The 12887-nt window shown below is 43.1% G+C and overlaps 1 long non-coding RNA gene across 3 annotated transcripts in view; it reads left to right on the top strand.

Annotated features, from left to right (window-relative positions):
- LOC122550817 (uncharacterized) overlaps nucleotides 1–12887 on the top strand; it is a 333113-nt gene that overhangs the window by 35127 nt on the left and 285099 nt on the right. The gene's annotated exons all lie outside the window — the stretch shown is intronic.

The following is a 12887-nucleotide window of genomic DNA, read 5'->3' as shown; positions in this document are numbered from 1 at the left end:
CTATGAACCTGCACTCCAAGGTCTTTTTGTTCAGCAACACTCTCTAGGACCTTACCATTAAGTGTATAAGTCCTGCTAAGATTTGTTTTCCCAAAATGCAGCACCTCGCATTTATCTGAATTAAACTCCATCTGCCACTTCTCAGCCCATTGGCCCATCTGGTCCAGATCCTGTTGTAATCTGAGGTAACCCTCTTTGCTGTCCATTATACCTCCAATTTTGGTATAATCTGCAAACGTACTAATTGTACCTCTTATGCTCGCATCTAAATCATTTATGTAAATGACAAAAAATAGAGGACCCAGCACCAATCCTTGTGACACTCCATTGGTCACAGGCCTTCAGTCTGAAAAACAACCCTCCACCACTACCATCTGTCTTCTACCTTTGAGCCAGTTCTGTATCCAAATGGCTAGTTCTCCCTGTATTCCATGAGATCTAACCTTGCGAAGCAGTCTCCCATGGGGAACCTTGTCGAACGCCTTACTGTAGTCCATAAAGATCACATCTACCACTCTGCCCTCATCAATCCTCTTTGTTACTTCCTCAAAAAACTCAATCAAGTTTGTGAGACGTGATTTCCCACGCACAAAGCCCTGTTGACTATCCCTAATCAGTCCTTGCCTTTCCAAATATATGTACATCCTGTCCTTCAGGATTCCCTCCAACAACTTGCCCACCACCGAGGTCAGGCTCACTGGTCTATAGTTCCCTGGCTTGTCTTTACCACCCTTCTTAAACAGTGGCACCATGTTAGCCAACCTCCAGTTTTCCGGCACCTCACTTGTGACTATCGATGATACAAATATCTCAGCAAGAGGGCCAGCAATCACTTTTCTAGCTTCCCACAGAGTTCTAGGGTACACTGATCAGGTCCTGGGAATTTATCCACCTTTACCTGTTTCAAGACATCCAGCACTTCCTCCTCTGTAATATGGACATTTTGCAAGATGTCACCATCTATTTCCCTGCTGTCTATACCTTCCATATCCTTTTCCACAGTAAATACTGATGCCAACTACTCATTTAGCTTTTCCCCCATTTTCTGCAGCTCCACACAAATGCCACCTTGCTGATCTTTGAGGGGCCCTATTCTCTCCTTAGTTACCCTTTTGTCCTTAATGTATTTGTAAAAACTCGTTGGATTCTCCTTAATTCTATTTGCCAAAGCTATCTCACGTCCTCTTTTTGCCCTCCTGATTTCTCTCTTAAGTATACTCCTACTTCGTTTATACTCTTCTAAGGATTCACTCGATCGATCCGGTCTATACTTTACATATGCTTCCTTCTTTTTCTTAACCAATCCTCAATTTCTTTCATCATCCAGCATTCCCTATACCTACCAGCCTTTCCTTTCACCCTAACAGGAATATACTTTCTCTGGATTCTCTGGAATTGTTCTAAAGGTTCCACTTATGGTAAAACTTATGGGAAGAGCATAAAACAAAGGAACAGAAACTAGGCCATTCAGCCCATCAAGTCTGCTTGCCATTCAATCATGGCTGATAAGTGTCTCATCCCCATTCTCCCACTTACTCCCTGTAATCCTTGAACCCCTTGACACTCAAGAGCCTATCTATCTCCGTCTTAAATATACTCCATGACCTGGCCTCCACAGCCTACTCTTACAATGAATTCCATAGATTCACCACTCTGGCTGAAGATGTTTCTCCTTATCTCTGTTCAAAAAAGTCTTCCCTTTACTCTAAGGCTATGCCATCGGGTCCTTGTCTCTCCCAACAATGGAAACATCTTCCCAACATCCACTCTGTCTGGGCTATTCAGTACTCTATATGTTTCAATAAGATCCCTGCTGTCATCCATCGAGTACAGATGCAGAATCTTCAAACGTTTCTCATAAATTAAGCTTTTCATTCCTGCGAACATTCATGTGAACCGTCGCTGAATACACTTCAGGGCCAATGCATACTTCCTGAGATATGGGGCCCAAAACTGCATAAAATACTTTTTATTCCACTCCTCTCAAAATAACTACCATCATTGCATTTGTCTTCCTCACTACTGACTCAACCTGCAGTTTATGTTGAGAGAATCCTGGACTAGAAGTCCGAAGTCTCTTTGCAATTCTGACTTTTAAATTTTTTTCCCGTTTAGAAAATATTCATGCCTCTATCCTTCCTACCAAAGTGCATGACCCCACGTTGTACTCCATCCACCACTTCTTTGCTTACTCTCCAAACCTGTCCAAATCCTTCTGCAGCCTCCCTGCCTCCTCAATGCTATCTGTTCCTCTACCTATCTTTGTATCATCTGCAAACTTAGCCAGAATGTCCTCCCACTGTAATATTGAAGAAGCTGAAGCCAAAGAGATATCAGCAGGATTAACTGATGTGAGCAGAGCTCAATAAAGCTAACTGAATTACAGAATTACAGAGCAGTTATGGTGCAGAAAGATGCCATTTGGTCCATCATGCCTGTACCAGGCCTCTGAATGAACATTACGACTTAGTATCATTCTCCCACATTTGTCCCTAAAACCCTGCATTGTTTCTTTTCAAACAGTCATCTAATGACCTCCTGAGTGCCTCAATTGAGCCTGTGCCTTGGAAACAGAATGTCGAACTACATAATTACATAGCCAAATACTAAAGGTGGTCGCTAGGAGACAAACATAAATAAGTCATAACTAAAATGTTTATATTTCTAGTCAAATCCCACATTGAATACTATGCACAACTCCAGTCATTGAGACACAAAGGAATTATTCAGACACCAGAAACACTGCCAAGTAGCTGAGAGATGATTCTTTATATTGAAGTTCTGCAGTAATAATATGAAGATGGAGAAATTTAAGTTTTTATTTGAAAAGCAAAGGATTCACAAATTATCTCATAAAGCTACTTAAGATAGTTAAAGGACTGTAACAGGTAAACCCAGAATATCACTTCGAATTAAACGATGTAAGAAATACAATGGAGGTTGGTTCAAACTAGCAAAAGATAAATTTGGTTTCACAGTATGGTGAATATAACAGATAGAATAGACATCTGGGAGGAATAATGGAGGCACAAATTCTGGAGTTATTTACAAAACAATTTGTGGGACCTCAAGAGTTTTTCAAACTAGATGCATTAAGGTGGCCTGAATGGTCTTTCTCATCCAAAATTATAGCGATTTCTTCATTGATACCGTAAAACTTTAGTTTGCTGATTTTAAATTAAATCACGTACCCTATTGTATGAAATACTTCAGTGTTATCTTATGTTAGGATGATACTTTAAAGCAGTCTAAAACTATTAATTGAAATTATTAGCACTTACTTTTCAGTTGTGCAAAATAAAACAAGTTCAGAATAAATCATGATTGTCACTTTTCATTCAAGATATAGAAGTAAAACATTTTTGTAAAAATTGTATTTATAGATTTTGACTTACAGGCTGGTTAGCTCAGTTGGCTGGAAGGCTGGTTTGCAACGGCAGAGTGACATCACCAGCAAGGGCTTAATTCCCACTCCAGCTGAGATTACCATGAACATTGAACCTTCTCAATGTTGCATCTTGCCTGAGGTGTGGTGACACTCAGGTTCAACCACCACTAGTTGTCCCTCTCTAATGATCTGGCAATGACCACTTTACCTTCTTTTGATATGACGTACAATGATACATATTTACTAATCATTTTAAAGTTAGATACTGTTCCAAGTTTATGAAAATATCAGTGAAAATCATTTCAGCTTATTCGTTAGATATTCAGGTAGTATGTAAATAATCATTACATGCATTTTGAGTTAGACCAATGTGCGAATGTTGGAGGATTATCATCACAAACTACTAACTAGATTAACTAAATTCTTAAAGTATTGTTTTTAATGCATTAATCACAACCTTTGCTAACTAGGAAGCCTACAGATAATAAATAAACATTGATTCAGAAATCCTGTGAAGTATTTTAATTAATAGTTAATTGTTGATTTATACGTTTTTACCAGTGTTTATCACTTCATTCCAGAATCATGGTTTATGGTGTCAACCACTGCGCTAAACACAATCCCATCTTGTTGAAAATAGTTGCTTGTAGAACTGAAAACATTGCCATTCCTTTATGATTTAGTATCATGTAAAACACAAGATATTGAGAAGAACTAATACAATGCAACCACTGACATTACTTTTTAAAATATATAATTAGGCAGTCTGCTTATTAAGAACTGAAAAAAAACCATCAGGCAAATTTGCATGATCTAATCTGCACTCCTGCCACATCCAGTTGTGAATGGTGGTGCACAATCAAACCACTCACTGGAGGAAGAGGCTCCACAAGTATCTACATTCTCAATGATGGAGGAGACCAGAAATCAATGCAAAATATAAAATTGAAGTATTTACACGTACCTATAGCCAGAAGTGGTGAGTGGATGATCCATCTCAGCCTTTTCCAGAGTTCACAGACACCTGCCTTTAGCCAACTTGATTCACTCCATATGATTTCAAGACACAATTGAAGGCATTGGATAATGCAATAGCGATGTGTCTTGACAACATTCCAACAATTGAACTGAAGACTTATGTACCAGAACTAACTATGCCCCTAATCAAGCTGTTGCTGTACAGTAATAGCACCACCATCTACCTAACAACATGGGTAATTGCCCAGATATTGCCCATAAAGCAAGAAAAATCCAACGTGGCCAAATGCCATCTCATTCAGTCTATGTTTGATCATCAATAAAAATGGTGGAATGTGTCAGCTGCAGTAGTATTAAATGGCATTTACTCAACATTAACCAGCTCACCGACACTCAATTTGTTTTCTGAGACCATTCAGCTCCTGATCTCATTGCAGTCTTCGTCCCGACATGCATGCAACAGCTGAATTCAAGAGTGGAAATAAGAGTGAGTGCCCTTCAAGGCAAAGTAGGTTTTGACTAGATGTGGTTTCAAGGTACTGTAGCAAAACTGGAGTCAGTAGTAACCAGAGGAAAACTCTCTGCGGGTTGGTGTCATAATGGCACAAAGAAAGATGATTGTGGTTATTGAAAATCAATCACCTCAGTCTCAAGATTTCTCTGCAGGAGTTCCCAGGCTCAATCATTTTCAGCTGCTTCATTTAATCACCTTCCTTCTATCGTATGGTTAGAGGTTTGCTGATGATTTCACATGTTCTGCACCATTTGCGACCTTAGAAATACTGAAGTAGTCCCTGTCCAAATATAAAAAGATCTGGATAACATTCAGGCTTGGAAACATATGAAAATAACCATCTCCCAAAGAGATAATCTAACCATTGCCCCATGATTTTCAATGGCATCATTACCTGAATCTCCCATGATCAGCTAAAGTTGACTATCGACAAGAAACAGTACAACTACACCACATAACTACTGTGGCTATAAGAGCAGCTCAGAGACTGAGAATTCTACAGTAAGTAACTCACCAGCTGCCTCCTCAAATGGCCATAATGCAGAAGTCAGGAGTGTGATGGAAATTACTCATTTAGCATGATGAATGCAGCTCCCATATTTCTCTTACACACACCCATGTAGAACAAAGTAGCCACCTTAATCAGCACCCCATCCACCACATCCAGCAAACACTCAGTCCACCATTGATGGTTAGTAACAGCAATGTGTAGCATGTTCAAAATGCACTACACCAGCTCATCAAAGCTCCTTAGACAGCATTTTGAAACACATAATTTCTATCAAATAGAATGACAAGGATAGAAGATACATAGAAACACCACCATCTTCAAATTTCCTTCCAAACCACACACCATCTTAATGGAAGGAATTGCAATGATGTTCTTTACTGTTGCTGAACCTAAATCCTGGAATTTCATTCCAACAGCATTATGAGTCTATACCACAAGATCTGCAGCTGTTCAAGATGGCAGCTCACCACCACCTTCTCAAGGGCACTTTGGAATAGACAATAAATGCTGGCCTAACCTATAATGCTGACTTACTGTAACTGGATTGAAAAAAAGGTCTAAAATAACATGACAAATCTCACCATTTTCAAAATGCTAAACCCTTAGATTCCGGGCTTGTATAATTGCTTTTGTGTCACAATAAAAACATTCAAGTAAACAAAGAAAGGAAACTGAAGAATTCGGCAGAATGAGAGGAACATTTCGAAAATGAACAAAGAAATATTATCTTAGTTTATCAGATTCAGTGAAAATCATTCTATTCACAGAAATAAAAACAAAGAAACATTATTGCTGGAAGAACTTTGTAATCTTTTTAACATCAACAAAGGATACAACATTTATAGAATTGTTAAGTCTACTTGGTAACTGCTTCATTGATTTGATTTATGTTTTATTTATTTCAGCTGAAACAGCAGTCAAGTCTTAGTTAAATAAAAGCAATGTACTACAGGTGCCGGTGTTATGACCACGGTCAGAATACCAAAATACTATGGACATTTGTAATTTGTAATTTCAAAATACTTTTTTTAAAAGACAATTGATGGAACCATGGAATGTCACACCTAAAATGTGAAGGAAACTTCCAACAACGAAGAGTTAATTTATGAATTAATGTGAAAAAATAAGTAATGCAGAGCCCATACACACAGTTTAGAAATAAGAGGTAAGTTTAAAAAGATAAAAATAAAAAAAAGAATAGATTAGTGGCTTAAATGTTTGCAGAATGCAGACCATTAAACATTGTGGCCTTTACAGTGCAGGTTAATTTGACAACTTCACAGTTCACAAGAGCTTGTGATGTGTTCAAATGATCAGACTCTGTGTGACCACTTTGGATTTCCCTCCAAGTTAGAAGGTCATTAGTAAGTTTCTTATTGCTTTTCCCATTCATTGAAAGTTTATGGTACTGCAGTCTTACCACTGAAATTATCCTTAAGATGGAGTTGGTGTAGGGAAATTAAAATTAGAATTTCAAAGGGGGAAGAGGGAAGGTGGAACAGGCTGGGCTGTGATCTTTTGTGACTACAAAAGGTAAGGAGGAGCTGAAAATCCATTGCTCAATAGCAAGCCATCTCATGCAGGCTGTGTTCCAAGCTGCAAACACATTTTGTGTGTCTCCCTTTGAAGAAAACAAAAAGGATGGGGGGGAGGGGGGTAACAATCCATTTCAATCCTCCTGGAGTGCCTTAGAAGGACTGAAGTTCATGTGTGTGTGGGCTAAAGGGGCTGAGGTTCTTGTGTGTGTGCTAGTGAGACTGAGGTCCTTGTGTGTGTGCCAGTGAGACTGAGGTTCATGTGTGTGTGCCAGTGAGACTGAGGTTCATGTGTGTGTGCCAGTGGGGTTGAGGTTCTTGTGTGTGTGCTAGTGGGGTTGAGTATCTTGTGTGTGTGCGAATGGAACTGAGGTTCTAGTGTGTGTGCTAGTGCAACTGAGGTTCTTGTGTGTGTGCTAGTGGGAGTGAGGTTCTTGTGTGTGTGTGTTAGTGGGACTGAGGTTTTTGTGTGTGTGCTAGTGGGACTGAGGTTTTTGTGTGTGTGCTAGTGGGACTGAGGTTTTTGTGTGTGTGCTAGTGGGACTGAGGTTCTAGTGTGTGTGCTAGTGGGACTGAGGTTTTTGTGTGTGTGCTAGTGGGACTGAGGTTCTAGTGTGTGTGCTAGTGGGACTGAGGTTCTAGTGTGTGTGCTAGTGGGACTGAGGTTTTTGTGTGTGTGCTAGTGGGACTGAGGTTCTTGTGTGTGTGCTAGTGGGACTGAGGTTCTTGTGTGTGTGCTAGTGGGACTGAGGTTCTTGTGTGTGTGTGTTAGTGGGACTGAGGTTTTTGTGTGTGTGCTAGTGGGACTGAGGTTCTAGTGTGTGTGCTAGTTGGACTGAGGTTTTTGTGTGTGTTAATGGGAGTGAGGCTCTTGTGTGTGTCCTAGTCAAACTGAAGTTCTTGTGTGTGTGTTAGTGGGAGTGAGGTTCTTGTGTGTGTTAGTGGGTGTGAGGTTCTTATGTGTGAGGTAGTGAGACTAAGGTTCTTGTATGTGTGCTAGTTGGACTGAGGAACTTGTGTGTGGGCTCATAAGACTAAGGATCTTGTGTGTGTGCTAGTGGGACTGATGTCCTTGTGTATGGGCGAGTGAGACTGAGGTTCTTATGCGGGTCTGTTGCTGAAGAAGGGCTCATGCCCGAAACGTCGATTCTCCTGCTCCTTGGATGCTGCTTGACTTGCTGCGCTTTTCCAGCAACACATTTTCAGCTCTGATTTTCTTATGTGTGTATTGGTGGAGCTGAGGTCCTTGTGTGTGGGCTAGTGGCACTAAGGTTCTTGTGTGTGTGCTAGTGGGACTGAGGTTCCTGTGTGTCGGCGAGTGAGATTGAGGTTGTTGTGTCTGTGTTAGTGGGACTGAGGTTCTTGTGTGTGTGTTAGTGGGACTGAGGATCTTGTGTGTGTGCTAGTGGGACTGAAGTTCTTGTATGTGGGCTAGCGGGACTGAGGATCTTGATTGTGGGCAAGTGGGACTGAGGTTCTTGATTGTGAGCAAGTGGGACTGACGTGTGTGTGCTAGTGTCACTAAGGTTCTTGTGTGTGTGCTAGTGGGACTGAGGTTCTTGTGTGTGGGACAGTGAGATTGAGGTTGTTGTGTCTGTGTTATTGGGACTGAGGTTCTTGTTTGTGTGCTAGTGAGACTGAAGTTCTTGTATGTGGGCTAGCGGGACTGAGGATCTCGTGTGAGGGCTAGTGGGACTGAGGTTCTTGTGTGTCGGCTAGTGGGACAGAGGTTCTTGCGTTTGTGCTAGTGGGTCTGAGGTCCTTGTGTGTATGATCATGGGACTGAGGATCTTGTGTGTGCTAGTAGAACTGAGGTTGTGTGTGTGCTAGTGAGACTGAGGTTCTTGTGTGTGTGCTAGTGAGTCTGAGGTTCCTGTGTGTATGCTCGTGGGACTGAGGATCTTGTGTGTGAGCTAGTGGGACTGAGGTTGTGTTGTGTATTAGTGAGACTCAGGTTCTTGTGTGTGTGTTAGTGGGTCTGAGGATCTTGGGTGTGCTTGTGAATGTGAGGCTGAGGTTCTTGTCTGTTGGGCTAGTGGGAATGAGGTCCTTTTGTTTGGGCTGGTGAGACTGAGGTTCTTGTGAGTGGGCTAGTGGGACTGAGGATTTTGTGTTTGTGTATTAATACTGAGGTTCTTGTGTGTGGACTAATGGGGCTGAGGTTCTTCTGTCTGGGCTAGTGGGACTGAGGTTCTTGTGTGTGTGCTAGAGAGACTGAGGTTCTTGTGTGTGTGCTAGTGAGACTGAGATTTGTGTGTGTGGGCCCGAGGGACTGAGGTTCTTGTGTGTAGGCTAGTGGGACAGAGAGCCTTGTGTGTGTGTGCTAGTGAGACTGAGGTCATTGTGTGTGTGCCAGTGAGACTGAGGTTCCTGTGTGTCGGCTAGTGATACTGCAGTTCTTATGTGTGTGGGCTAGTGGGACTGAGATTCTTGTATGTCGGCTAGTGGGTCTGAGGTCCTTGTGTGTATCCTCGTGGGACTGAGGTTCTTGTGCGTGTGTGCCAGTGTCACTGAGATTGTGTGTGTGCTAGTTGGACTGAGGTCCTTGTGTGTGCTTGTGATTGTGAGGCTGAGGTTCTTGTGTGTATGCGAGTGGGTCTGAAGTACTTGTCTGTGGTCTAGTGGGACTGAGGTTATTTTGTGTGGGCTGGTGGGACTGAGGTTCCTGTGTGAATGCTTGAGAGACTGAGGTCCTTGTACGTGTGTGCTAGTGGGACTGAGATTCTTGTGTGAGTGCTAATGAGACTGAAGTACTTGTGTGTGTGCTATTGGGACAGAGATTCTTGTGTATGTACTAGTGGGACTGAGACTGTTGTGTCTATGTTAGTGTGACTGCGGTTCTTGTCTGTGGGCCAGTGGGACTGAGTTTCTTGTGTGTGTGCTCGAGGGACTGAAGTTCTTGTGTGTGTGCTCGAGATACTGAGGTTCTTGTGTGTGTGCTCGAGATACTGAGGTTCTTGCGTGTGTGCTAGTGGGACTGAGGTTCTTGTGTGTGTGCTAGTGGGAGTGAGGATGTGTGTGTGCTAGTGAGACTGTGATTCTTGTGTGTGTGCTAGTGGGAGTGACAATGTTGTGTGTGTGCTAGTGAGGCTGTGATTCTTGTGTGTGCTAGTGGGAGTGAGGATGTGTGTGTGCTAGTGAGATTGTGATTCTTGTGTGTGTGCTAAACGGAGTGAGGATGTTGTGTGTGTGCTAGTGAGACTGTGATTCTTGTGTGTGTGCTAATGGGCCTGAGGATCTTGTATTTGTGCTATTAAGACTGAGGTTCTTGTGTATGGACTAGTGGGGCTGAGGTTCTTGTGTATGGACTATTGGGGCTGAGGTTCTTGTGTGTGGGCTGGTGGGAATGAGGTTCTTCTGTGTGGGCAAGTGAAATTGAGATTCTTGTGTGTAGTCTAGTGGGACTGAGGAACTGAGCCCGAGCTCGCACACAAAAACCTCAATCCCACCAGCACACACACAAGAACCTCAGTCCCTCTAGCACACACACATTAAGGAACTGAGGTTCTTGTGTGTGGGCTAGTGGGACGGAGGTTCTTGCGTGTGTGCTAGTGGGATTGAGGTTCATGTGTGTGTGCTAGTGGGACTGAGTTTCTTGATTGTGGGCTAGTGGGACTGCGGTTCCTGCATGTGTGCTAGTCAGACTGAGGTTCCTGTGTGGACTAGTGAGACTGAGATTCTTGTATGTCGGCTAGTGGGACTGAGGTCCTAGTGTGTGTGCTGGTGAAACTGAGGTACTTGTGTGTGTGTGCTAGTGAGACTGAGGTTCATGTGTGTGGGCTAGTGGAACTGAGGTCCTTGTGCATGTGTGCCAGTGGCACTGCGGTTCTTGTGTGTGGGCTAGTGGGACTGAGGGTCTTGTGCATGTGTGTTTGTGAGACTGAGGTTCATGTATGTGTGCTAGTGAGACTGAGGTTCATGTATGTGTGCTCTTACACTGATGATATTGTGTGTGCGCTAGTGAGACTGATGATCTTGTGTGTCTGCTAGTGAGACTGATGATCTTGTGTGTGTGCTAGTGAGACTGAGGTTCTTGTATGTGTGCTAGTGAGACTGAGGTTAATGTATGTGTGCTAGTGAGACTGAGGATCTTGTATGTGTGCTAGTGAGACTGATGATCTTGTGTGTCTGCTAGTGAGACTGATGATCTTGTGTATCTGCTAGTGAGACTGAGGTTCTTGTATGTGTGCTAGTGAGACTGATGATCTTGTGTGTGGGCTAGTGAGACTGAGGTTCTTGTATGTGTGCTAGTGAGACTGATGATCTTGTGTGTGGGCTAGTGAGATTGAGGTTCTTGTGTGTGTGCTAGTGAGACTGAGGTTCTTGTATGTCTGCTAGTGAGACTGATGATCTTGTGTGTCTGCTAGTGAGACTGAGGTTCTTGTATGTGTGCTAGTGAGACTGATGATCTTGTGTGTGGGCTAGTGAGACTGAGGTTCTTGTGTGTCTGCTAGTGAGACTGATGATCTTGTGTGTCTGCTAGTGAGACTGATGATCTTGTATGTGTGCTAGTGAGACAGAGGTTCTTGTATGTGTGCTACTGAGACTGATGGTCTTGTGTGTTGGCTAGTGAGACTGAGGTTCTTGTGTGTGTGCTAGTGAGACTGAGGTTCATGTATGTGTGCAACTGAGACTGTTGAACTTGTGTGTGTGCTAGCGAGACTGAGGTTCTTGTGTGTCTGCTAGTGGGACAGAGGTCCTTGTGCATGTGTGCTAGAGGGACTGAGGTTCATGTATGTGTGCAAGTGAGACTGATGATCTTATGTGTGGGTTATTGAGACTGAGGTTCTTGTCTGTGTGCTAGTGAGACTGATGATCTTGTGTGTGGGCTAGTGAGACTGAGGTTCTTGTCTGTGTGCTAGTGAGACTGATGATCTTGTGTGTGGGCTAGTGAGACTGAGGTTCTTGTGTGTCTGCTAGTGGGACAGAGGTCCTTGTGCATGTGTGCTAGAGGGACTGAGGTTCATGTATGTGTGCAAGTGAGACTGATGATCTTGTGTGTGTGCTAGTGGGACTGAGGTTATTGTGTGTGTGCTGGTGAAACTGAGGTTCTTGTTTGTGTGCTAGTGAGTCTGAGGTTCCTGTGTGTATGCTCGTGGGACTGAGGATCTTGTGTGTGAGCTAGTGGGACTGAGGTTAATGTATGTGTGCTAGTGAGACTGAGGATCTTGTATGTGTGCTAGTGAGACTGATGATCTTGTGTGTCTGCTAGTGAGACTGATGATCTTGTGTGTCTGCTAGTGAGACTGAGGTTCTTGTATGTGTGCTAGTGAGACTGATGATCTTGTGTGTGGGCTAGTGAGACTGAGGTTCTTGTATGTGTGCTAGTGAGACTGATGATCTTGTATGTGGGCGAGTGAGATTGAGGTTCTTGTGTGTGTGCTAGTGAGACTGAGGTTCTTGTATGTCTGCTAGTGAGACTGATGATCTTGTGTGTCTGCGAGTGAGACTGTGGTTCTTGTATGTGTGCTAGTGAGACTGATGATCTTGTGTGTGGGCTAGTGAGACTGAGGTTCTTGTATGTGTGCTAGTGAGACTGATGATCTTGTGTGTCTGCTAGTGAGACTGATGATCTTGTGTGTCTGCTAGTGAGACTGATGATCTTGTATGTGTGCTAGTGAGACAGAGGTTCTTGTATGTGTGCTACTGAGACTGATGATCTTGTGTGTTGGCTAGTGAGACTGAGGTTCTTGTGTGTGTGCTAGTGAGACTGAGGTTCATGTATGTGTGCAACTGAGACTGATGATCTTGTGTGTGGGCTAGTGGGACTGAGGTTCTTGTGTGTGTGCTGGTGAAACTGAGGTACTTGTATGTGGGCTAGTCAGACTGAGGTTCATATCTGTAGGCGAGTGGGACTGAGGTCCTTGTGCATGTGTGCTAGTGAGACTGAGGTTCATGTATGTGTGCTAGTGAGACTGATGATCTTGTGTGTGGGCTATTGGGACTGAGGTTCTTGTGGGT

This window comes from Chiloscyllium plagiosum, unplaced genomic scaffold (assembly GCF_037043375.1).
Source record: "Chiloscyllium plagiosum isolate Xiang-an unplaced genomic scaffold, Cpla_swu_hap1 HiC_scaffold_6, whole genome shotgun sequence".
NCBI lineage: Eukaryota > Metazoa > Chordata > Chondrichthyes > Orectolobiformes > Hemiscylliidae > Chiloscyllium > Chiloscyllium plagiosum.
This window is presented reverse-complemented; position numbering and strand designations above follow the sequence as displayed.